The 26,955-nt window shown below is 38.7% G+C and overlaps 1 long non-coding RNA gene across 1 annotated transcript in view; it reads right to left on the minus strand.

Moving 5' to 3' along the window:
* Positions 1–26,955, minus strand: part of LOC109459061 (uncharacterized) — a 160,489-nt gene that overhangs the window by 113,565 nt on the left and 19,969 nt on the right. Inside the window, exons 6-8 of the long non-coding RNA XR_012491308.1 lie at positions 25,242–25,369; positions 23,861–23,900; positions 191–23,137 (exon numbers count right to left, since the gene is read on the minus strand). This is a non-coding gene — a long non-coding RNA (uncharacterized LOC109459061). The remainder of the gene's footprint in view (positions 1–190; positions 23,138–23,860; positions 23,901–25,241; positions 25,370–26,955) is intronic.

The following is a 26,955-nucleotide window of genomic DNA, read 5'->3' on the forward strand; positions in this document are numbered from 1 at the left end:
TCCCCCCACATCCAGTCCTTGCCACACAAATCATAGTTGCTGGGTCCATGTATCACCCTTGTCATGTCACTGCTTCACTGATTTCCCCTCTGAATTCTTCACTCTGCAATAGTCAATAATCCTTTCTACAATAATCCTTTGTGCTATGCAAATGAGTGCCATGGAGAGCCTGTGACAGATGCAGCCTTACCAGTGGGTGTGCTTTCTCCTTCTGTGGTTATCTTCTTCCTTCAGTGTCCTCAACATTCCAGACCCCAGGGCGGTATGTCAGATAGTCCAATTCCCCTCAAAATACCAGAGATAAAAAGGAAAAGTTAGAACAGTAACAGCACATTTGGTACTTCACTGAAGCAGTCAGTGTTAAGAATACGTTAGACATAAGATTCTAACGTTTAAATGTGTATCAGATGGGGACTGCTTCTTCACTCTGAGATCCTCATTGGCCTTTCCCTGCAATCTGTAGCATTTGTCTTGATTTCGCCTGTCATTAGGTCTATTCCAAAGTTGGTTTCGTCAATCTAGTGATATGATATCCCTCTTTTGGGCCATATCTCTTGGACTTTGGTATGTGTCCCCATGTCATCTCTGTGTTATATGAAATGGCTTCTACTGAGGAACAATGCCCCATCTCCTAGGCTGTGGCATCACATATTTCTAGAGGTCATTCTTTGTAGGTTTAGACCATGGGATTTTCCACAAACCAATGCCCTGTTCATCGGTTTCATCTGTGTAAGTTATGTCTAAATACTTATACTTTTTAGCCTGAAGATTTGCACTTGAGAATTTTCATGGCTCCCACTCTAAGGACAAAGCGAGAATGGATATGCCTCAGAAATGCACATTCTTCCCCCAAACATGGTCTTGCTCAAAAGATTTAGCAAAGTATAAGTATTTTTAATCACTGCCTTCTAAAGGCTGCGGGACTATAGAGTTGTGATTTTTGCTTAAGTTGTCAACAGTGGGATGAATTGCACTCAGCCTCAAACTCAGCAAATTAACATCCTACTCTGCATGGTTATTATAAGAGTTAAAGGAGATAATCTATGAAATAGTATTTATCTTAGCATATAGTACATATACTAAGAACTCATATATAAAATTGTAATACATGTTTGAAACTATATACAACACACACACACGCACACAAATGAAATGCTAAAATAATGACCAGAACTCACTACCAGCATTCTTTGAATATTCTTCCTATAAAATTAGTTTATTGACCATATCGAAACAAGCACATACATATATCATTTTACATGAGTGAAATACAAAATCAATGCCTCAAACAGTTAGTACTCATAACTGGTGAGAAAATGAACTTTTGAAAACCCTGGATTTTCATATCAATTAATTTGAACACACATGACCACATTTAACTGAACATGATGCAATTGGATAAATGTACCATCACTATTTTCCCAATCATTGTGACTTGATGAACAGGTTACTTACAATTTTACAATAATAACTAAGACTGCAATGAGTACCCTTGAGTTTATATCATCTTAGAACACCACCTATTACATCCCATAGGTAAATTTCTAAAAATAAAATTGTTAAGTCAAATTGTGCTAATTTCCATCGAATACATATTTTCCACTGTCTTTTGGAAAGATTGTAACATGCCAGGAGTCCCAAAGTCTCCACATTTTATTAACAAATGTACCCATTAATCTGATAGGTGAAAAAAGGACAAGCAATTTGTTTCATTGTGTGTGTGTACACATAGACACACACACATTTAATTATTTCATTACAGATTCATAACTTATCATTATTCCATATATATTTAATTATTTCATCATAAAGATTGATGCAGTCGGGCATAATTTTCTATGGTCTTGGCATTTCATAATACTTTTCTTTTCGGGTTTCTTTATGTATGTGCTTTCCCACTGTTGTACGGGATGCTTGTCTCAGAATTTCTAATTGATTTGAGTTGGACTTTCACAGAATATTAACACTAAATTGGTCACATAAGTTTCAAGTAAACATACATATACATTTTTAAAAGTGACTGTAAAATAAGAAGTAGCCCAAATTTAATCTGAAATTAGCAGGTTGTAGGTTCTCTTTCTCTCCTCTACACCCTCCACTACAGATGACATGGACAAGTGAACGCCAGCTTGGAAAATCCAGTTCAACTGGATTGAAGATTGTATCCGTAGGCCATGTTCATATATTGTTTACTCTTTCACATTTTTAAAAACTAGGTTAAATAGTAGCTTTGGAATATACTAATCTTATTATGAGATGTTGAAACAATTACAACTTTTCAGATGACGTCAAAATGGACTGGAGTCATTGCCAAAGGAGGTTGGCTACCATCAAGGAAGCTGAAAGATACATTTTGATTCCAACTTTGCTGAAGGAAAAAAAAGGAAGGCAAGATTGTGGGCACTAATTCCTTGGGCACTTTATAGATAGAATGTGGGAGCAATATGTTCAAGTTTCAAGGATAATTTGTGAGTAATAAGTGGAAGGGGGTTCATAGCACTCCAATCCCTTATACAGTTCTGGTTTCACATTGTTTAGGCTACTATGTTATTTTCTTACAAATGAGATTTAGCAAAAGAGCTAAAATAATTTTCATGAAAATAATGTGGGGAAATAATTCCCAAATATTTTTACCATGTGGCTGAGTTAATCTGATACTTTTCAGGTCCTGGTTTAACCAATGCTCTAGTTCAGGGATTGGTAAACTAAAGCTCACAGACTTCTATTGTAAATAAAGTTTTATTGAAACACAGCCACACTCATTGAATTACACACTGTATCTGGCTGCTTGCACACTCTGATAGCAGAGTGTTCACCACTGTTCTTTCACATGGGAGGTAACTCCATGGAGTCTGCATTACTGTCACCTTCTGCCTCTTCTACCTAAGGGCAGGATGGATGGATGGATGGATGGATGGATAGATAGGAGATAGATAGGCAGACAAATAGATAATAAAATGGGTGCCAGATAGATAATTAGATAGACAGATAGTTAATAGGTAGAGATATACAGATAGATTATGAAAAATAAATTGATAGATAAAAGTACAATTGGGCCAACTTTTAGAATCATTAACATAAGACATCACACCACCAATCAAAGAATTTCTCAAAACTGAGCACTTCTGTTCCCACAGAAACTTATTTACCTTACATGTCCATTGGAATACTGTTTCTAAATTTCTCACAAGGTCAAAGAAGAAAAGTACTATGTTTTGGTGATGGTGTACATTACAAAAACTGTCACAGTTCCCCTTTCCTGCATGATTGTCATGGGAGTTGACATGTAAGAGTCATGCCAAGGTGAAAAACTATGCCATTAAAATCAAACAGATACAACTAGAGGACTAATTCTATCTTCCCCAAATTCAGAGGTTGCGAGGTGACTACGAGTATGTCCCACTTATCTTCAATAAAATCACGGTATTTCAAAAGCTGGATCAATTCTGTGTTAAGAAAACTCACATCACACATTTACAACACAGCACAAGTCACAAAATATTCCATATTTCTATGCTTTGACTATGGAAGCATTATCAATTAAACAAAATGATGTTTCTAACATTAATTTACCCCTATCTTTTTACATTGCCTTTTCTCTTTAACAGTCATCCATTCATTCTCTAACTTATTATTTTATTGTAAAACCATGAAAGCAAAACTAGCCACTTAAAAATATGGAATGATTATGTTCTGTAGGACTTTCTGGGTGAGACAAGACTATAAACAAAACTGATTCCCTGTCAAAGGAGCTCATGTTATCAAAACTGTGAAAGCGGCACAGAGAGCAAGACATGAAACAAACCTTCTAGCTAAGAGTTCTCCATAACTATCTTTTGTTAAAGCATCTGTCACACCCTTCTTAGCTAGCCAACACTTCCATCTCAACTATTCTCTATACAAGTTAGAAGGAAATGGTTATATCCAACAAAGACAAGCCAACTGTGGGATATTCTCTTTAAAGGTATACCATAATTCTATATTAATAAAAATACCCCTTAATAAAGAGGGCTGAGAAAAATTACCACTAGTAGTCCTGGTACTAAAGAAAGTTCTTTGGGCCGACCTGGTGGTTCAGGTGGTTGGAGTGCTGTGCTCCTAATGCCAAGGTCGCGGGTTTGATGGGCCAGTGAGCTGAACCCTCTACAACTTTGATTGTGAACAACGGCTCTCCCTGGAGCTGGGCTGCCGTGTGTAGCTGGAGCTCGGTGTGAGCTGCCGTGGGCTGCTATGTGCTGCCGTGGGCTACCGTGTGGTTCCATGAGCATGAGTGGCCATTGGCCAGTGTGAGGGGCCAGCAGCCATTGTGAGCAGCCGGAGGTCGGTGTGAGCTGCCGTGGGCTGCTGTGGGCTACCGTGTGGTGCCATGAGCGTGAATGGCCGGTGGCCAGCATTAGTGGCCGGCAGCCATCATGAGTGGCCGGTGGCCATCGTGAGTGGCCGGTGGCCATCGTGAGTGGCCGGCAGCCAGTGAGAGCTTCCATAAGCGGCCGAACCGACAACTGGTGACAGACTGTCTCAGCTGGGGGGAGCGCAAGGCTCATAATACCAGCACAGGCCAGGGAGCTGTGTCCTATACAACTAGACTGAAAAACAACGGTTCTTCACCATAAAGTAAGCTTCAAAATAGTGTATTATCTCTGGTAATACACTCTTATATTATACATTTCATAATAGAAGAGGGTCCATTTACAAGGAAGATGTAGCCATCATTAATGTTCATGTGACTAATTACAGATTTTCAAATTACATGAAATGAAACTGACAGAAATAAAGGGAGTAACAGACAAATCCACAATCATATGTGATTTTTCACTCTACTCTTTCCTTAATTTAAGGAACAAGACACAATAGAGGTTAAGATCAATATTAACCATCCCAAGAACAACACAATAACCTAATGGGGATTGATACAACACTTTCACCAACAACTTTAGAATAAATATACTTTTTTCAAGTGTCTATGATACACTTACCAAGACCAACCATAGACTAGGCCAAAAAATAAGTCTAAAAAGGTTTAAAATCATTCAACTGATATAGAATATAAAATAACGCAAATTAGAAATTCATGCAAGAAAGTATCGTTTTTTGAAATTGTATTTTTATTTAAGCTTCGAAACTAAAGTATCTTTAAAAAAAAATCAGTGAAGGATTTATACTTTTGTGTAACTGATTAAATTTGCATAGGTAATGAAAGTTTCTCTAACTTTCCACAATTATATGTTCTTAATTTAGTTTGCTTTAAAGTTAAGCAATGCTTATTGAAAGAGTTTAGCCAGCACAGGATTGAAATGCAACCCTAGAATAATAGTTCCAGACCTCAGGAGGAGATTTCACAGAGAGAAACATTTTTACTGTCATTAAAAATGTGACCTCTCACCCAAGGCTAGGAAAACTCAGAATAATAATAAAATATTATTGAAGAAAATACTTCAAATTTGGAAAAATAGATATTAGAGCCAAGGCAAAAATTTCAACTGAGAAGAAAAATTCAAAACTTTAGGAACTGGGAGTCAACCAAGATTGTGACATAGGAAGCTCCTGAACTCCCGTCTACCCACGAACACACAGTATACGTGGAGGAATTCCCTCTGAATGAGATCCAGAAACTAGCTGAATGACTCCCACACATTGGACAAATGAGAAAACAGGTATATATATTTTAAAAATTACACCAAAACAGGTAAAAAAATAAACAGATGGAGACACACTCTTACCATAAACACCACCCCAGCACAGCACCATAGGATCAGGGGGAACCCAACTTCTAGCTTCTCCCTGAGGAACAAAGGGCTTCCCCCCATCTAGCACCCCAATTTTTAAGACTCCTACCACAGAGATGGATTCACAAAACCCCTAGCTCTACAAGCTAATGAAGCTTATGTCAATGAGACTTAGAATAGTATAGCAACAAAAAAGCAATTCTTAACAGGCATGCAAGCACTCACCAAGGCTATCACCCTGGGGGTCTGCAAAGAGGGAACAGGCAAAATTGCCCAACTTCTCACAGTCTTTTTCTGAAAGAGATTTATCTGCAAACTTTAAAAGCTGCTGCCTGAAGGCCAGTCTTCTTTCTAATTTAGCAGGTACCTAGGTCTGGCTGTAATTTTTTCCAGAGACCAGGGAAGGAGGCAGACACCTTTCATTCCTTCTCCCTCCAGCCCATTCCAAAATAATAAAACTCAGTTACCAGTATTTCCCTAGATAAAGGAGCGGGAAGCTTATTTAATTGAATAATAGCTGAAAGTTTCTCTAACGTGGGAAAAGAAAGCGATGTCCACACGCGGGAATCCCAAAGAATACCAAACAAGAAAAATCCCAAAGCAGAAGAATCCAACGAGACCCACACCAAGACATATTATAATTAAATTGTCAAAAGTTAAAGACTTGGAGATAATCTTAAAAGCAGCAAGAGAAAGCAACTTGTTACATACAAAGGAATCCCCTTAAAACCAGCAGCAAATTTTCAACAGAAACCTTGCAGGAGAGAAAGAAATAGGATAACATATTCAAAGTGCTGAAGGAAAAGACTGCCAATGAAAAACACTACCCAGCAAAGGGGTTCTTCAGAATTAAAAGAGCTAAAGAGTTTTCTGGGGAAACAAAATCTGAAAGACCAGCCTTAAAAGAAATGTAAAAGGTTGTTCTTCAATCAGAAACAAAAGAATGCAATTATTAAAAGGAAAATATAAAACCCACTGGTAAATGTAAATATATAGTTAAATTCAGAATATTCTAATGTATTGGGGGTGGGGAAACCACTTATAACCCCAGAATGAAGGTTTAAATTTTTAAAAATAACTATAACTACAATGATTTGTTAATGGAAAAACAATGTAAACAGGCAAATCATGAAATCAAAACATAATACGTTGGGGTGAGGGAACATTGGTATGCAGTTATTATTGGCTTAAATAGATTGTTATACATAAAATCTATTTTATGTAAGCCTCAGGTTAACCAAAAGCAGCAGCCTACACCATATACATCAAAATGTATAAATAAATAAATAAATAAATAAATAAATAAATAGAAAGGAATTAAAGCATATTACTACTACTACTACTACTACTACTACTACAAAAATCAAATCACAAAAGAATAGAGAAAGAGAGGAGGAAAGGAACAAAGGAATTACAAAACAACGAGACAAAAATTAACAAATAGCTATAGTAAGTCCAAACCTAGGAATAATTACATTAAATGTAAATGGACTAATATTTCCAATCAAAAGACATGGTGGCTGAATGGATAACTAAACAACACCCAACAATATATTGTCTAAAACAGACTCACCTAAACTTTAAGGACACACATGGAATAAAAGTGAAGGGATAGAAAATATATTTCATGCAAATGAAAAGCAAAATAAATCAGGGATGTCTATACTTATATCAGACAAAATGAGCTTTAGGCCAAAGACTGTAAGGTGAGAAAAAGAAGGTCATTATATAATGATAAAAGGGTCAATTCATCAAGAAGATATGACAATTGTAAGTACTTATACATCTTAGTGGCACCTAAATATATAAAGAAAATATTAAATACCTAAAGGGTGCAATACATAGCAATACAATAATAGCACGGGACTTTAGTATCCACATTTAACACTTCAACAACAGATCACCCGGACAGAATACTAGTAAGAAAACACAGGACTTAAACTACACATTATTTCAGATGGAAGAGAAACAGAGAGAGAGAAAGAGGAAACATGATATAACAGCAGCAGAGGGCCACAAAATGTCTTAATATATTTAAGATTGAAATCATATCAAGCATCTTTTCTGACCACAATGATATAAAACTGGAAATCAATTACAAGAAAACTAATAAATTTACAAATATATAAATATTAAACAACATGCTCCTAAACAACCAATGAGTAAAAGGAATTAAAAGACAAAAAACATCTTAAGACAAACAAAAATGCAGGTATAAAAAGCAAAATGTATGGTATGTAGCAAAAGTAGTTCTAAGTAAGAAGTTTATTATGATAAACACCTACATGAAGGAAAAAAAATGATCTTAAACTAACTTTGTATCTCAAGCAACTACAAAAAACAAAAACAAACCACAATTTGTGATGTATTACAAAATTGTACACATGAAACCAATGTAACTTTACTCACCATTGTCACCCCAATAAACTTTAATTAAAAAAAAACTAAGCCCAATGTTAACAGAAAAAATAAAATAACAAAGATCAGAGCAGAAATAGAGACCAAAAAGACAATAGAAAAGATCAATGAAACTAAGAGCTATGTTTTTAAAAAGATAACCAAAATAGAATAACCTTTAGACTTACCAAGAAAAAAAGAGGTAAGACTCAACTAAAACTACAGATCAAAGAGGAGACATGACAACTGGTACCAAAGAAACACAAAATATCATAAGAGACCATTGCCATATGCCGCTTCATGACAAGGAGGACATGTTCTGAGAAGTGTGTCCTTGGGTGACACGTCATTGAGTGAACACCACTGTGCACTTACACACAGCTCAGTGGTATGTACGTGCTAAACACTCTTACAGGACGGGTAGCACAGGTGGTATATGTATACCAGCATCACCACAAACACGTGAACAACTGTAGTGCAAGCCAACAGCTGGTTTTGCTTTTTGTAACCCAAGTGCCTGACTTAACATTTTGCTGCTGAGGCACCCATTTCAAAGGGGCATCCACTTCAACAGAGGCTAACTGGAATAAGCTCAGTGCCAGCCACAGGATGAGATAAAGAGCCAGGCCACTTCCCCTTGCTGAGGCTCCTTTGTTTTCGATCACACTTGATTTTGGTAACTGACCATTTGGGCCACTTCTTTTTTTTCTCTTCCTGTGTTTTAAAGTCTCACTCTTGGGCCGGCCCGGTGGCTCAGGCGGTTAGAGCTCCATGCTCCTAACTCCGAAGGGTGCAGGTTCTATTCCCACATGGGCCAGTGGGCTCTCAACCACAAGGTTGCCGGTTCAATTCTTCGAGTCCCGCAAGGGATGGTGGGCTCTGCCCCCTGCAACTAAAATTGAACACGGCACCTTGAGCTGAGCTGCCTCCCGGATGGCTCAGTTGGTTGGAGCGCGGGCTCTCAACCAGAAGGTTGCCAGTTCAACTCCCACAGGGGATGGTGGGCTGTGCCCCCTGCAACTAGCAACGGCAACTGGACCTGGAGCTGAGTTGTGCCCTCCACAACTAAGACTGAAAGGACAACAACTTGACTTGGAAAAACGTCCCGGAAATACACACTGTTCCCGAATTAGTGTACCCCTAATATCCCGAAGGGGTACCCCGAAGTGTACCCCTTCCCCAATTAAAAAAAAAAAGTCTCACTCTTATGTTTTAAATACACCACTAAAGAGTGAGCCTGCAAAAGCCTATGCCCCCAGCCTCGACCCCAGTAAAAGCACAACCCCAGGCCCATGACCTTTATCTAAGAGTCACTGTGTACCCCCTGGGGTAGCTTCTATGCTCCAGGACCTGAAAGTAATAAACCCCTTTTTTCTTCAAAGTTTCTAACGGGTATCCTGCACTCTAATAAGAATCACAAGGGTCAGTCCAGTCATAACACTGGTTTAGAAAGGGGACACGTCTGTGAGGAACTTACCAGGCATTTCCAACTGATAGCATTACTACCCATAGACTGAAACTGGCACAAAACAGTCACATGTCATGCAACAATCTTAGGACAGCTACTAGGACATAAGGAAATGGGAATTATTCAGCTCCACTATAATCCTATGGGACCACTCGTGCACATGTGGTTCGTTGTTAATTGAAACACTGTTATGAGATACATGACTATACTATGAACAATTCTATGCCAACAAATTCGACAGCCAAGAAGAAATGGATAAATTCTTAGAAACATACAATGTACCGAGACTGAATCATGAAGAAATAGAAAATCTGAACAGATCAATTAGTATAAAGGAGACTGAATCAACAAAAAAAGTGCCCAACAAAAAAAAGTCTAGCATAGATGGCTTCACTGGTAAATTCTACCGAACAGTTAAAGAAGAACTAATACCTATCCTTTTCAAACTCTTCCAAAAAAAGAAGACAATGGAACACTTCCAAACTCATGTTATGAGGACAGCATTATCCTGATTCAAAAACCAGACAAGTACAATACAAAAGAACTATAGGTCAATATCCCTGATGAACATAGGTGCAAAAATCCTCAATAACATCTTAGCAAACAAAATGCAACAATGTATTCAAAGGATCATACAACATTATGGAGTGAAATTTATTCCAGGGATTTTCATAGATGCTTTTGCATCCACAAATCAATCAATGTGACACACTACATTAACAAAATGGAAGAATAAAAATCATGTAATTATTTGAATAGATGCAGACGAAGCACATGAAAAAAATCAACATCTATTTATGATAAAAACTCTCAGCAAAGTGGGTATAGAGGAAGGTATCTCAGCATAATAAAGGCCATATAAGACAGGCCCATAGCCAACGTCACACTTAGTAGTGAAAAGCTGAAAACCTACAGGGGACAGCCAACTGCTGTAATTGTATGTGCTATACTTTTATATGACTGCAGCACAATAGGCTTATTTATACAAGCATCACCACAAACACGAGTAATGTGTTACCCTATAACAATATGATGGCTATGACATCACTGGGTGATAGGACTTTTTCAGTTCCATTATAATCTTAGGGAACCACCATCATGTACTCGTGTGCAGTCCGTCATTGACTAAAACGTCATTATGTGGTGCATGATTGTAATAGAAAACTTCAAAGACTCTATCAAAACATTTTTAGAACAGACAATTTCAGTAAAGTTCTGAAACACAAAATCAATATTCACAAATCAGTTCTGTTTCTATACGCCAACTACAAAGTAGCAGAAATAGAAATTAAGAAAACAGTACCATTTACAATGGAATCAAAGGGAATAAAACACCTAGAAATAAATTTAACCAGAGATGAAGGATCTGTACACTGAAAACTATAAGACATTGATGAAAGAAATGGAAAAGAATACAAATAATTCTGTTTTTATGTATTGGAAGAATTAATATTGTTAAAATATCCATACTACCCAAAGTGATCTACATTTCAATGCAATCTTTATCAAAATTCCCATGGCATTTTTCACATAAATATCAAAAACAATCCCAAAATTTGTATGAGAGCTCAAAAGACCCTGGATAGCAAAGCAATCTTGAGAAAAAGAACAAAGCCAGATGTATTACAAGTCCTGATTTCAAACTATATTATAAAGCTATAGTAAATAAAACAGTGTGGTATGAGTACAAAAGCAGATACATAAATCACTGGAACAGCATGGAGAGACCAGAAATAAGCCCATGGTCAATTAATTTTAAACCAATGAGCCAAGAGTACATGGAGAAAGGACAGTGTCTTCAATAAATGGTGTTGGAAACACTGGAAAGTCACATGTAAAAGAATGAAAGTAGACCCCCATCTTACACCATACACAAAAAACAACTCAAAATGGATTAAAGACTTGAATGTAAGACCTGATACCATAAAACACATAGAAGAAAACATAGGCAGTAAACTCCCTGACATTGATCTTGACAGTGACATTTTGGATTTGGCACCAGAAGTAAAAATAAATAACTGAGACTACATAAAACTAAAAAGCTTCTGCTCAGAAAAGGAAAACATCAATAAAATAAAAAGAATGGGAGAAAATTTTTGCAAACCACATATCTGATAAGGGGTTAATATCCAAAATACACAAGGAACTCAGCTTAATAGGAAAAAATATAATTCAATTTAAAAATGGACAAGGACCTAAGTAGACACTTTTCCAAAGAGGTCATACAAATGGCCAACAGGTGCTTAAAAAGATGCTCAACATCATTAATCATGAGGGAAATTCAAAGCAAAAGCATGATGAGGTATCATGTCATACCTATTAGGATGTATATTATCAAAAAGACAAGAGACAGCAAATGCTGGTGGGAATATAGAGAAAAAGGAACCTTTGTACACAATTGGTGGGAATATAAATTGGTACAACCACTATGTTAAAGAATATAAAGTTTCCTCAAGAAATTAAAATGAAACTACCATAGCATGCAGTGATCATTTCTGGGCATATATGCAAAGGAAAAAAAATATCTCAGAGAGATATCTGCACTCCCATGTTCATAGCAATTTTATTCACAATAGACAAGGTATAGGAAAAAACTAAGTGTCCATCAACAGATAAATGAAAAAAGTTAAGTATGGCGCACACACAACATGAATATCATTAACCCTTAAAAAGAAGGAAATTGTATCATTTGTGTTAAGATGAAACTGGAGGACATTATGCTAAGTGAAATAAGCCAGATAGAAGGAGAAATCAAATACAGCCTGGTATCACCTATATATGAAACCATACCAAAAAAAGTCAAACTCATAGAAAATGAGTATAACAGTGGTTGAGGGTGGGGGAAACAGGGAAAGGATGGTATTCAGTTCTAAGATAAATAAGGTCTGAGGATCTAACATAGACGATGGTGACCACAGTTGGTTAAACTGTATGTATAACTGGAACTTACAATTAAGAGAAAAATGTTCTCACCAAAACACAAAACAAAACAGTCAATAAGTGAGATGATGGGTGTTTTAATTAACTTGATGGGGGAATGCTTTTAAACTACATATATACATCACATGGACTTTAAATACTATTTATATAGCTTACAACTTTATAAAATTATTCTACAATTTGATGTGTCAATTATACATCAAGAAAGCTAGGGAAAAACGTTAAGGATACAGATTTCTTAAGCAGTATCAAACAAAAGCAGTGTCAACTGGCACAACTATACCCTTATATCTCCATGGGCAACGGAGACAGTGTTTCTTAGTCCACTAAAGCTCATTTCCCTTCAATCCCAGTAAATCTGAAGACAGGCCCCAACTGTTATTAGTGGTGGCCTTCTCCCTTCCCTACACAAATTCAAAAGGGTAGCAAAGTGGAAGCCACGGCAAAGTGAAAATTATGTATCATTCACATGGAACAGACGTAGGAGGGAAGCTCCAGAGTAATCCTTATCTAATTTCCCAAATTCAGGCATTTTTATGGTTTTTATCTATTGCTTCCTTTTAAACAAAACACTTTATTCTCAAGAGTTAATATCTAGATGTCTGTGTCTCGGGGGGAAAGTCACTCAATTTTATTTTCTTCTCTTTCAACATTGTCAAACATGAGATTCCTAAATTACTCAGATGGCATCACTCGTCTATCTGAAAAACACTATCATTCCTTTGTTGCTGTCTATTCTCTCATTACTGATGACCTCTCTCACTCATTCCTTCACAACGTTAACAAACGTTAGAGAGATTCTTACTTGCTCACATTACAGCATAAAATAAGGCAATAGAAAATAAGATCCCTGTCAAGTCAGAGCTCATTACATATATTTTGGGAAAAGGAGACAGAACACAAAATACAAAATGAACAAAAACTGGTAAGTGTATTGCTGATAAGCATATAAGCACGACATTTAAGAGTTTGATGTGGGGAGACGAAGCAAACAGGATGCATTGCATATAGTTCTTCCCATTAAGGCAGGGACCAGTCCCGGGACACTTCTGGGCCACCGTACATGGCCGCATCCCAAGCTGACCATTTCAGCATGGACCCGTTCAGACGCTCACTCCACACCAGTGCTTTCTCCACTAAGATACAGTATCCTGAACGACAATAACCATGAGTCAGACAATTGAACAGGGCTGTGGTTGAATCTATCCCTACTCCAAATTGAACCAACAGCCGTATTTTTCTGAAGGTAATAAAGTCAGAAGAAATCTTAAACTTACTCAGGATAACAGATTAAAAGCCAGACAGAAAGCAAGAAGAGGGGACCCATCTCCTATTCACCTCAAGTTTAAACGTCCTTCTACAAGCCAACACTCTCTGACAACTTGGTCAGCTCCCTGCTGATGGCATTTTTTTTTACCTCTTCCCAATCTCCATGCAAGTGAGTCTCCTTACTCTAGTTCTAGACTTTCTGAACCTAAAGGGAATATGTGAGAGGCTCACCTACAAATCCCCCCTTCTCTGCTGCCTCTCCTGGTGATTCTTTGAAACACGAACTCCCCCAACCCCCATTAGTCAGCAGGCTCCTTGAATAGAACGCTAAACCGCTGAGCTGGGTCACAGAGATGGGTAGAACTTCCATACTTTTGGGGAACACCAGTCATCCTTCGCATCCATGGTAGGATGGCATACAGATACACAAAGGAAGAATCTTTAAGTTAGAAAGTTCAAAGACAGCACTATAAGTACAGTGTTATGATGAGACCGGTCTCGCTAAAGTCACACATATAGATTGTATGATATTGTTCCTTCTCATGATTGACAGCCATTTGCAAGTGACCGTCACCTACAATGAAGCCTTATTATGGATCAGTCCACAGTCTCTCAAGAACAGCTCCTCTCTTTCAAGGGAACTTTGAGAACAGAGGACTGCGTGTCTGTCCCCTAGCCCCGCTGTCGTGCGGCCCGCCAGCACATATGTGGGCAGTGACTTTGTGGGCCATCCCAACCACTCTGCTGTTCACTGCTTCTCCACCCCAGCAGGGTGGCCTCCACGATGGCAGCGTCCCCAGGGCCCAGCATGTTACAAAGCCCGGGAGTGGGCATTTCTATTATGTCTATGTGGGTAACTGTTTAAAGGGGACGCTGTACTATAAGCCTTTGACCTCATGCCTTGAACAGTAAAAAAGTGTGAGTTTTTTGTTTCTCTTGAGGGGGGTTTATTTCCTTTTGTTTTTATTCTGGCCTTTCCTCTGTCTTTTCGTGTAAACCAGATATTTGAAAGGCTGACGATGGCTAAAGGTGCAACATGCAGCTTGCTTATCCATTATTTTGGGGACGCTTTTACCCAGGATAGGAGATGGGGTCATGGATTCACCAGGCAAATGTGGTGCTCACCCTTCATCCTTCCCCTCCAGTTCAGGTGTTATTGTTTCTCCTTCCAAACACATGATCAGACTGGCTTTTTCTATATAAAAGGATTCTCCTTCTTTGAAAAGAAAAACTAAATAAAAATAGAGGCGTGCATAATACAAAGGAAATAAATAATTTTCTAGGGCTAGAATGCACATAAAAGAGCTATAAAACATGCTGATTTGATCCAGAGGAAAACATCTACCACCCCTAAAGCTTCGTCTCTGCATTGCTGTTGTTTAAGAGAATATAGGAGACCAAAGAGTACCACTGGTACATGCCATGAAGGCAGGAAATAAGATAAAGGTTCCATTCTGCAACTCGACAACTAGCAACAGGGATGTATACCTCAGCCAGGAATGTTCCTCCATGAAGCCTAACCCAGCAGAGAATGCTACAATCCCATATTCTGTATTTGCATTCCACCTCAGCAGAGTCTATAGAATCTATATTTCCCTGGTCATGGCCCTGACACTCCCAGGAAAGATCCTTTAAGAGCTGCCTCAGGCTGGGTCTCTATGAGCATTCATTTTCCTCGCCCCTTAAGTGACTGGCCCATTCATCTGAACCTCACTCATTTACACACTAAAGAAGCAGTTTCATCAATGCAGTTATTAAATGTATGTACCAGCTGCATGCTAGGCTCTGTCAGGTAATGGAATGTTACCTATGAATAGGAAACTATCCCTGTCAAAGGAGCTCTTTATTCCTGGTCTGGTAAACAGACACAAAAATAAAAGTTGGCAACTGAAAACTTAGGGACATAAAGCATGTGATACATTACGTGGTGACCATTTAGACAGGCTGGACAGAAAACTTCCAGACTCGTTTCTAAAGCATGAGTTAGGCAATGACAATGTACAAGAAAGGAATCTCTAGAATGTCATATTTTTTGGAGGCTCCCGTATGAATGTATGTAAATAAAATTTTTTTCTCCTGTAAAAATCAATCAATCAATCAATCAATCAATCAATCAATCACTCTCTCTCTGGGACTATTCCAGACATAAGTGGGAAAGATTGTGTTCCAGTGATGCTATGGACATTACTTTCCTCTAGAACTCATTTCTACATGTAGGTTCAGCACCCCTTGGCCTGGTCCCCATAGCGCTTCCCCTCCAAACTCTACCTTCTGCACATTCCATCTCGCTTCACTCTCGTGATTCCTAGCACCATCATTTCTTCACTCCTCTTTCACTTGTTCACGATTACATTGTTACTGTTTCTCTGAGGTGGCCCTGGCCGCAGCCCTTCCTTCAACAGTCTTTGCTGAACATTTCACGAAAGCCAAGGCATCTGCAACTACTGAGCAATCATGCCTGAGTGAGAAATTCTACCGTGGCCCATGGATGCAGGAGCAGATACGCACAAAGCAAGTGGGAGCTTGAAGGAAAAAGCTGCACAGAGATTATTAGAAGAATGAGGAGATGTAATGAAGACAATGAGTTCTATTCTATGTGTGTATAACATGGAATGCTGCTGACAGGTTCTCAAATTGTAAACCCAACATGCATCCTCATTTTATTATTCATACAAGCAATTCACAAAACAGCACGTGTCTGTGCCGGGCTGACACTGGGGACGTCACCACAGGGCACAGCGTAGACTCAGAGGGGTCCTCCGATTTGGCCTTGCCTGTTCAAGTACTACCTGCGCTCCCCCCCTCCATGCAACACCTAAACTTAACATCAGTGATATTCTTTTTCTTTCCTTCCAAACTTCATTGTCCCTGCAATGCTGTGAAAAACTCCTAATCTATTGGTTTTCCCTCAAAGACCGTGGACACTTCTGATAGCCTCCTGTAACGATCCTCCTCCTAGCTAAGTGCTGGAGCATCCTAGGAAGGCTTCAGGTGAATATATCCCTTCTTCCACACGCGCTCCATCTCTAGACCTCATCCTTTCCCAGGCCACTGGTACGGGTCTTTGCTGATCAATCCAAAGTAGGATCTCGGTCCCCAGTCGTCCCCGAGTCCCACAGTCCTATTTCCATCTTAATAACCAACATCTTAACCTGTGTGTTTAATATGGATATAAAACTGGTAAAACATCTCTTTCTTCTCATGCATTTTGAGAAGCCCAACCTTGCCCAGCCTGGTAAATGGTGTCACCATTCATCTAGTTGCTGAGGCCTTGATCATATTATCCTATCGAATCATAGTCTCGTCTCACGCAGTACCATCCAATACTTTATCAAGTAGGACTGACAATACTTTCAAAATACGTCCTAAATCCAAGTCCTTCTCAACACTCCCATGTCAACCAACTGAGTATGACACTTTTCATATAACTACTGAAATAACCATGGAACGTGCCTTCTTACCTCCATTTTTCTAACTCATCAGTGTGTTAGCCACAGTGATATTTATCCTGTTATTTGAATATGTGAAACGATAGAAAACTTAAGTACTGTAGAAATCAAAATTTGGAAATTTTGCAAACCAAAGCAGTTGACATGTTACAAATAAAATACGGTAATTGAGGGGCTGACCCGGTGGCTCAGGCGGTTGGAGCTCTGTGCTCATAATGCCGAAGGCTGCTGATTCAATTCCCACTTGGGCCAGTGGGCTCTCAACTACAAGGTTGCTGGTTCCATTTCTTGACTCCCACAGGGATGGTGGGCTGCACCCCCTGCAACTAGCAACGGCAACTGCACCTGGAGCTGAGCTGTACCCTCCACAACTAAGATTGAAAAGAACAACAACTTGACTTGGAAAATGACCTGGAAGTACACACTGTTCCCCAATAAAGTTCTGTTCCCCTTCCCCAATAATAATAAAAAAAAAATCTTAAGAAAAAAATACAGCCATTGAGCGGGGCAATGATTTTTGCCCAAAGCACTGAGAACACTGTACCTTGCTGAATGAGAATCTGTGAAGCAAAACATCTGTAAGGGTCTATAATTCTTGATGCTAAACAAAATACCAAGTCTAGAAGTTAATTATCTTGTAGAAAAATTAAAGATAACATAGTTGTTACATGCTCCTAGAGGAACTAGCTCGAACAGTGTAGCAGAGAATATTTCAAACTGTGCGATAAATGCATTCAGAGTATTTTTAACGAGTTGTACAGCTTTGCCTTGGGATTAACTTAATGTCCTGTTCTAGTTAAACCAATTACCAGAAAGGTCTGGAATTTTGTGCGAGTGATTCATCAGAGTAGCGAAACTAGAGAGATATATAGGGAGAAAGAAGAGGCTACAATCAGTCTTCTCCTTAAACTTCTCGGTCAAGCTCACGCTCCTCCTGCTAGAAATGGCCCCATTCTCATCGGACAGATTCGTCATGACGGGGCCTCTTTAATGGGAAGTCACCGTGTTCGGTGCTCATATGCCTTTACTCTCCTCGTCATCCTCATTTCAAGTTCACAGCGGCTACTTGAACGTGTCTTTCATCATGAAAAAGACTGATCCATGCTGGCCCCTTGCCCGCCTCTCCAGGGTGAGGCACGTGGCTTTCCATTTTGATGAGAAATTAGAGAGGGTGCATTTTCTTTGGGACTATTCTACAATTTCATCCTGTAAAAGGGGTTGGCAGCACAGTTTCTATTACCATCCCTGAGAATAACTAAATAGTAATGTGCTTTTCTGTTGCGATTTCCTATTTGTTTTTACTTTAATTCCCTTCATATCATGGAAACTTGAAGGGTTTGCTGGATTGAGACTGAATTTATGATGTTATTAAGATGATATTAATAACACCAACACCAAAACAATAGTATATTTGGCCTCATGGGAGAGAAGATGTATTTTAGCCAGAAAGATTTCAAAAGTTCCAAAATACCTGTATCACATATGTGAAAGCAACAATATTTATAGTAAAACGGGAATTGTCTTCCCTTGATCCCTGACTGACTTCTTCAATTGTTTCCTCTTTAGATGACAAGTTTCTTCACTGCTCATTTGTTTGCCCATTTATTTGCACATTCATTCACTTGATACTTTGTTTACAATCAGTAATTCTGGCCTCACTTCCGTTTTCTCTTTATGCATTTAATGACAATATCTACTGAGCCTCTGCAATAGGCCTGTCACTAAAGACTAACTGCAAAGTCAGATACAGTGGGCAGGGGACAATCAGATTACCATTTCAGCCAAAGCCTTAGGTCACGTCCGTGCCTCTGTAAACACACCACATTGGTTCCCAACTTACATACTGATATGGCATTTCAATTCCTATCAGGTGGCCTGCACCTCAGCAACACAGAGACAGATTTTGAAACATCATATTCAAGATGCATTTCATTAATTCAACCAAGTCACTTTTCAAAACTTAGAATTTATCTATTATGGAAACCGTACTTCAGTAGCATGGAATTCGGGATTATGACTAGTAAACTGCTTCCAGCTCCCTGGTTACAGAGAACACAGAATTTAGGAATGTATGGGTTTTAGCCAACACACCCAGTGCGGCCGTCAGTGTCATCTACACAGACATGACCTCAGAGGGTTGGACGGACAGTGAAAGGTGACACATACGTACACACAGAAAGCTGAGTGCTCATCCTTAGATAGGCCCTCCAATCGCATTCCTTCACCACGGATCTCTGACACTCTACAGGGTTATGAAAACAAAGGGATGACCAAGAAAAATGGGGAGGACTACTGGAGATTTACCATCCACATCGAATATTGATCTAGAGTGACTCTGAACCTGAGCCCCACTGCACTGCCTCAGTCAGTCCAAGAAAACTGTTGACACCCTGCTAGTGAAGATGGCGGTTAGTCCCCAAACATGCTCTTCTCCCTGTCACGTGAATGTACTTCATCACCCACCTCGTAAATTGAACCATGTGCCACTCTCATCTGCTCCCCAGTTTAGATAAGAACTTTAGATAACATAACCCTCTCGCTGCTTTGTCCCGTGGATCGCCATCTCAGTTTCACTCGGTATTCTCTGTTAAAAAAATACTTTGTTGAACATTTAGCACAAGCCAGGATACATACATCCCTCCTTAGAGCAGGACACCAACTAACAGACATAGCAAATAACAGATTTAGCAAAGTCACCATGGATTCTGCTAACATTCACCTGTGACTATTAAAACTATGGTATAAAAGTTTGATGGCAAATAGGATAGTGCATAGTTTCAAATGATCTCCCTACAGAATATTTATTAATTACAAAGAAACATTCACTTTAAAGGGGCGAAACCTAGTGGACACCAATTGAACCAAGTGATCAAAGTTAATGTCACCAATAGGACAAAGTGACATCATTTGCCACCTGACGTGAATCACTGAGGTACACACACATCAGTTATGAAGTACACCTTCCCCAAATGCACTAAACACAAAACCTATTCCTGTTCACGAGGAAACATCAGAAAATTCAAAGTTTCAGACATCTTATGGTAGATGAGGGTAAAGGGATCAAATATATAGTGATAGAGGGAGAACTGACTCTGGGTGGTGAGCACACGTGACATATAGATGATGTAACACAGAATTCTACACCTCAAACCTATGTAACTTTACTAATCATTGTCACCCAATAAACTTTAATTAAAAATAACTATTAGCCATCTTTCCAAGAATATCAATGTCCAGCTGGCCTGATGGCTCAAGTGGCTGGAGTGCCAAGCTCCTAATGCCGAGGTCGCCGGTTCGATTTGAATCCCACATGGGCCAGCGAGCTGCACCCTCCACAACTAGAATGAAGCCAGTGAGCTGCCACTCAGCTCCTGGGTGGCCAGATGGCTCAGTTGGTTGGAGCGCGGGGCTCTCAACCACATGGTTGCCAGTTCGACTCCCGGAAGGGATGGTGGGCTGCGTCCCCTGCAACTAGCAATGGCAACTGGACCTGGAGCTGAGCTGCACCCTCTACAACTAAGACTGAAAGGTCAACAACTTGACTTGGAAAAAGTCCCGGAAGTACACACTGTTCCCCGATAAAGTCTTGTTCCCCTTCCCTAATTAAAAAAAAAAAATCTTTTAAAAAAAAAGAATACCAATGTTGTGGAAGACAAAGAATGAATGAGAAACTGTGCAGATTAAATGAGACTAAAGAAACATGACACTTGAATTCCAGACAGGAAACTTCTCTGAGTCCTAAGAAAGAGGAATTGCTGTAAAGAACATTCTGAGAACAACTAGTGAGATCTGATTATGGAGTGAACACTAATATATATTTGTACTCTTGATGAATTTCATGATTCACAAAACTATACCAATGCTAATATAATCTAGTATAGACTCTCAGAAAGTTAATGCTGAAGAATTTGGGGCTAAATACATAGTATCTGCAACTTACAAATACTGCATAAAGAACAAGTAAGGTGGGGGAGACAGAGGGGATTGTGGATGAAAGAGGAAGGGAGGGAACATACTTAAGAGAAAGAGAACACAACACTGCAGAAAAAAATCTGGGTGAAGAGTAAGTATATGGGGGTGCTCTGTATGATTCTTGAAACTCTAAATCTATTTCCAAAATGAAACATCAAAAAAAAAATAAACACTGGTATAAGGTATACTAAGGCAATTTATGAACCTCCAAGAAGTACTACATTTAGAAAAGGTCAATGGTACCTACCTCTTACAACCAGGATGACTCTTGTGATTGGAGGAAAGGTGATCTATTGTTTTTTTTTAAATAAATGATCTATATGTATTTGGACTTTTTAATCCATGGCCATTTACTGTTTAAGTTCAACATAAGTTAAAAACAGTATTTTCACCTATTAGATTGGCTAAAAACTTAAAAGGATTGATAACATCCACCATGTGTAAGTTTTAATGAAAAGTATCACTGCCATCACACAACAGCTGTGTGCTGAGCTACAAAACATTTCAAGGGTAATTTAACAATATCTACTGAAATCAAGAGTATGCAGAACTGATGGTCCACCAATGCCACCTCTAGAAATCTATCTTATAGAATTAGGAGCCCAAGTGCATTAATATAGTTATATAATTGAGCATTACAACATTATATGCAGCAGTGAAAACAGTTAACTTGCATTTCCCAAACAGAGAAATGGATAAACCCATTATGATATGTACTTTACATCCAATGACAAGTCTGTAAGTAAGCTCTATTTATTGGTTTGGAAATAGTCCACAATATATTCAAACATAAAGTTGCAAAACAACATGTACCATAATGATGGCATATTTGTCAAAAGAAGTCCATATAAACTTACACAAGCTCAGAAAAGATAGATTATGATATAAATGTTTAACACTTGTCATGCCCAGGAATTATAAATAGGAATGGAAGATGGAGGGTAGATGACCAGTTTCCTGCAAATTGCTTAATAACCCATTCATTCTTGTGACCCTGTTTCAATGCATTAAGTGTCAAGCCAGTGCATTGTGACAGGTTGGGCAACGCAGTTCAAGTTCCTTGATTACAGTACAGCTTATGTTCCAGAAGCAGCCCATGAAAAACTGCCAATAAACAGCCATCTATATTAAGCCCACACATAACAGGGAAATCTCTTCGGTGTCTTGAATTTTTTACTCCATCCCCAAAGAAGAAAATTCCAGAGATACCAAGAAAATGATGGAACCATGTGTTCTCCAAGATAGCATCACCATGGCTCAAAATGTCAGTTCGAGGGCCTGGCTCTCCCTTACTCACCCAGAGTTAAGATGGCTTTCCGAGTCCTCCGATGCCATTGGAGAAGAGGTCAAGTACAGTCAGAGTCAGATCAGATCGTATTCTAGAATGAAACCTACTAGGTTTAGTAAAAAGGAAACTACCGATGGTCTACTGCAGGTAATACAAATGCGTAAGAAGATCTAGTTTAGGACCTAACAACTGTGGGCTCATGATTCAAATGAGAAACAAATTATCTTACAACTGGTATCAAAATGGCCCATGGGAGACTCTTAGCTTAAGAGAAAGCCTGGCTATAATTTGGGGCATGACCAGTGTGTCCATGGCACATTTACCACACACACATCTCACTCCCATTTGTCAAGTAAAACATGGATTAAAATGCAATGAGGTAAACAAAACAATGGAGGAAAGCACAATATATTCAGAGCACCGAGGAATACTTAACATTCCCGGCAATTACTTGCCACAAAGCAGGTCACTTCTATTCCTGAGGACACGTGTTTAAAAATTGTGCCCTTTGAGAAAGACAGACGCAATAAGCTTCCCAAAGGGCGGGATAATGACAGCATGCGGGTGACGCTGTGGATGGAACCACTGCAGAAGGTATCTATGATCCTGTTGTCCACATGTTGACCACCTGGGAGAGTAGAGGGAGACATTGCAGATGAAACACCTCAGGTTTATTAGACAGCCATGCCTCCTAACATGCTTATCATCTCCAAGTCAGGCGCTTTACTGCTACTCATGGAAACAGGTCACACAATCCTGATGCTAAGTATCTCCAAAACGAGGCACGCTTACTGCACCAAAGAGACAAAACCATGACTTTCCTTCCTGGGCCCCCCTTCACAGTGATTCAAGTACCCACCTTCTGTTCCCCATTTTCTGCCACTCAACCACACATGCATTCTTTGAACCACCATTTCCTGTAACTTCTCATTGCTAATTTATATACCAGTTCAGGGTTAAAAACCAGAAACATCAATGGTACTAGGAAATACTCATGAGCTCTGAAAATTCCAGGATTTCATGGAAATCTCTCCCAACACCAAAACCCGTTATGACAATATCCACGCATCTATTCTCCCTGCTTTCCTGGATGCTTCGTGTGCTACTTCTAATGGTCCTGACTTGAAGAAAACCCCTTGCACTGCAATTTATGAACTTATTAAGTGTTATTTACTAACAAAAGATAACTCTAAAATCCTGGGTTAAACTATGACCTCAAAATCATCACAGGCCACATAATAGATTTGATGAAATGTAAATATAGTGTCAAATAATTCAGACAAGACTCGAATCCATCAACACAGCCAATGAAGGTCTCTCAAAATCAGAATATAGGCCTCAAAGCTCTTACCTGCAGTCAAAATCTCTTTGGTCCTTGTTTATGGGAGATGCTTGTGAAAGAAACAGAAAGGGCATGCTTGAAAAAATTTGAACAATCTTCATTCGGTCATCAAATGAAAGGAGGTTCAGAACTTACTTCCTCCACTCTAATCTTGGAATAGTCAACTCCTGTCCACCCACTGTCATTAGCAATACCCTAAATCATGCATCTGGAAATAAAATTTAACCTCCTGCTGTCATGAAGACCTGTATTACTTGCAGCAAATTCTACTTCCTTTGTGAAGTGATGCCCTGACAAGTCTAGTACCCATCTGATACTATAGTTTTACATTACTGACTGTATTCCCGAGACTGCACTTTACGTCCCCATGATTACCTTGTAACTGCCGATTTGCACTTAATTCCTTCACCTTTTTCACCAAGAACCCCTCCCATCTGGCAACTTTCAAAATATTCTCTATGATTTTGTGTTATTTTTTTCTTTAGATTCCACAAGTGACATCATGTCAACTCACTACACTAAACACCTGAAACGAATATAACATTGAATGTCAACTATAATTTAAAAAATAGGTTTCATCCGGAGATGCCACTGGCGCAGTGGACGGGTAAGGTGAGTGGCCAGTGCGAGGGCTAGACCATGGTCGCCGAGTTTCCGAACCCAACCCCGCTGGGGCATGCGGTGGGTAGTCAGAGGTTGCGATGAAAATAAATATTTATGCAAAAAAAAAAAATATAGTCACGGGGACATAAAGTACAGCATAGGGAATACAGTCAATAATATTCTAATAACTATGTATAGTGCCAGGTAGGTACTAGGCTAATTGGGGGAAATCACTTTGAGATATACAAATGTCTAATCACTATGTTGTTTTGTACAGCTGAATATAAACAAACGAACAAACAACATTCTACTCCCTAATGGCTTGGGTCCTGGTGCCTTTTCATGCCCCTTTCACATTTTCACCCCAATTACCTGACTTCCTTCCTTGTGTCCCTCTATCCATCCACCGTTAATGCAGGTAAATAAAACAAGAAAGGAAAGCAACAATATATTCAGAGCACAGAGAAGTATAAAGTGTTTATTCCAAAATACTATTTAAATAAATTTAAAATTTACCACGTACGGAGATTAAAATCTGTCTAGATAACATCACATTCTATGAGAGTAGAGGGTAGTACACCAAAATCTATAAATCTATGTATCAACACTGAATCAAAAATTTAAGTCTTCCTATATCTTCTCGTTTCTATGGCAATCATTCCACAATTTGACAATATTATATTTTATGGAATTCATATACAGTTCTGGATTTTAAAATATTACAAATAAAATTGGATTCCACATCAAACTAGTGAAAAAATAGTACACCAGTACTACTGATGCTTACCAGCATTTTTGAAGATAAAGTCCACAGAAAAGATAAACAAGTACAAGCATTTGGATTGATATAGTAATGTCAGGTAGCGAAGCATCTAAAAGGTCTCACTTCTGACACTGGTAACATCTCAGTTAAAACTGTGGAAAATATGGGGAAATTGTGACACGTACATGACCAACATGAAATACAAGGTCAAGCTGGCTCTTTGATCAACCTTCTAAAATCCCCAAATTATTAAAATATTTTTAAAAATTATTAGAGAAAGAAAGCCACTTTTGTGAACTCCCTACAGTTGGTTTTGGTTTTCGTTCTATTATCAGAAAATTTTGAGCATTCAATTACTAAACTTTTCTTATTTTATAAGTAACAACAAATTAGTCCATATCCTCAACAGTCTGGCCATCTTCTCACTCACCTTTACATGTGCCTTTATTACTGTATGACTTTTCCAATGGTGAAATTCCTGTACTATCCTTCCTAAAATCCGTCTATGCATCAATCCATCTACGAAGCCACCCCAAAACCATCAACAATGCTATTATTCATGCAATCAATTTATCTATGCATTGATCCCTAATTCACCCATTATTCTAGCCAGCCATGTTTGCAGCTATCAGTCTAAACATATATTTATATTGTATCATGCATCCAACATTCCATTCTGCAATCTACTGGAATTCTAACATCTAGGTATCTATCTCCACCTTCATTGAATATTGAGTCCATCAAACCATTCATCCATACTTACTTCCACTGTGACTTTCAAAACATTCATTCTTGATTCTTGTATCCCGCCACCACTCATATATATTCTGGTTTTCATCCAGTCTTACATTCACCCAACTGTGCATTCATTCATCCATTATTATACCTTAAATTCCACAAAGTAAGATTCTTGCATCCATTTTTCCAGTCTTCTTTCTAAATATCTAACCATGTATTCTTTTATCCATTAATTCTTAAATCAACAGCTTAATTATTGTGTAAAAAATTTCATTCACCCTCTTTATATCCCTCCTTCCTTCCAACATTCACTCCTAAAACTAAGCTTTAAATCAACAATCCAATCCTCCATTCTGTGCATTCATCTGCCAATCCTTGAATTCTTGCATGGAATTAATCCATCTATATTAATCAATTTGAAGTCACAGCAACTTCAAAATCTCAATGGCTTAATATAACAGACTTACACTTCTCACTCAGGAAAAGGCCTCAATGATGCAATGGGCCTCCAGAGTAGCTTTGCCCTATATACTTCAGACCATTCTCCTTTTGCGGTGCCTGTGCTTCATTAAACACATGGTTCTGTAATCACCGCAGGTAAGAGACGAAGGAGAACCAGTCTATTGGCAACATCTGCCCATGACATAGTTAGGCATTCTACATTGTTGAATTGAGCCTAAGGAACTAAAAATCTGTGATTAAGATTTAAAATGACCTTTAGGCTCCAAGTCTTTCTGAATAGAGAAAATTCTGGAACCCCTGGATGACGTATCTCACACTGTCTAAGAGGGTGAAGGGGGTCAAACACATGGTGATGGAAGGAGAACTTACTCTGGGTGGTGAGCACATGATGCAATATATAGACGATGTATTACAGAAATGCACACTCAAAACCTATACAATTTTACTAACCAATGTCACCCCAATCAATTTAATAATCTTTTTTAAAATTCAAAATATAAAAAGAACTATGTACTGATTTGCAACACTTTTGTAAACC

Source organism: Rhinolophus sinicus, linkage group LG13 (genome assembly GCF_036562045.2).
Source record: "Rhinolophus sinicus isolate RSC01 linkage group LG13, ASM3656204v1, whole genome shotgun sequence".
Lineage (NCBI taxonomy): Eukaryota > Metazoa > Chordata > Mammalia > Chiroptera > Rhinolophidae > Rhinolophus > Rhinolophus sinicus.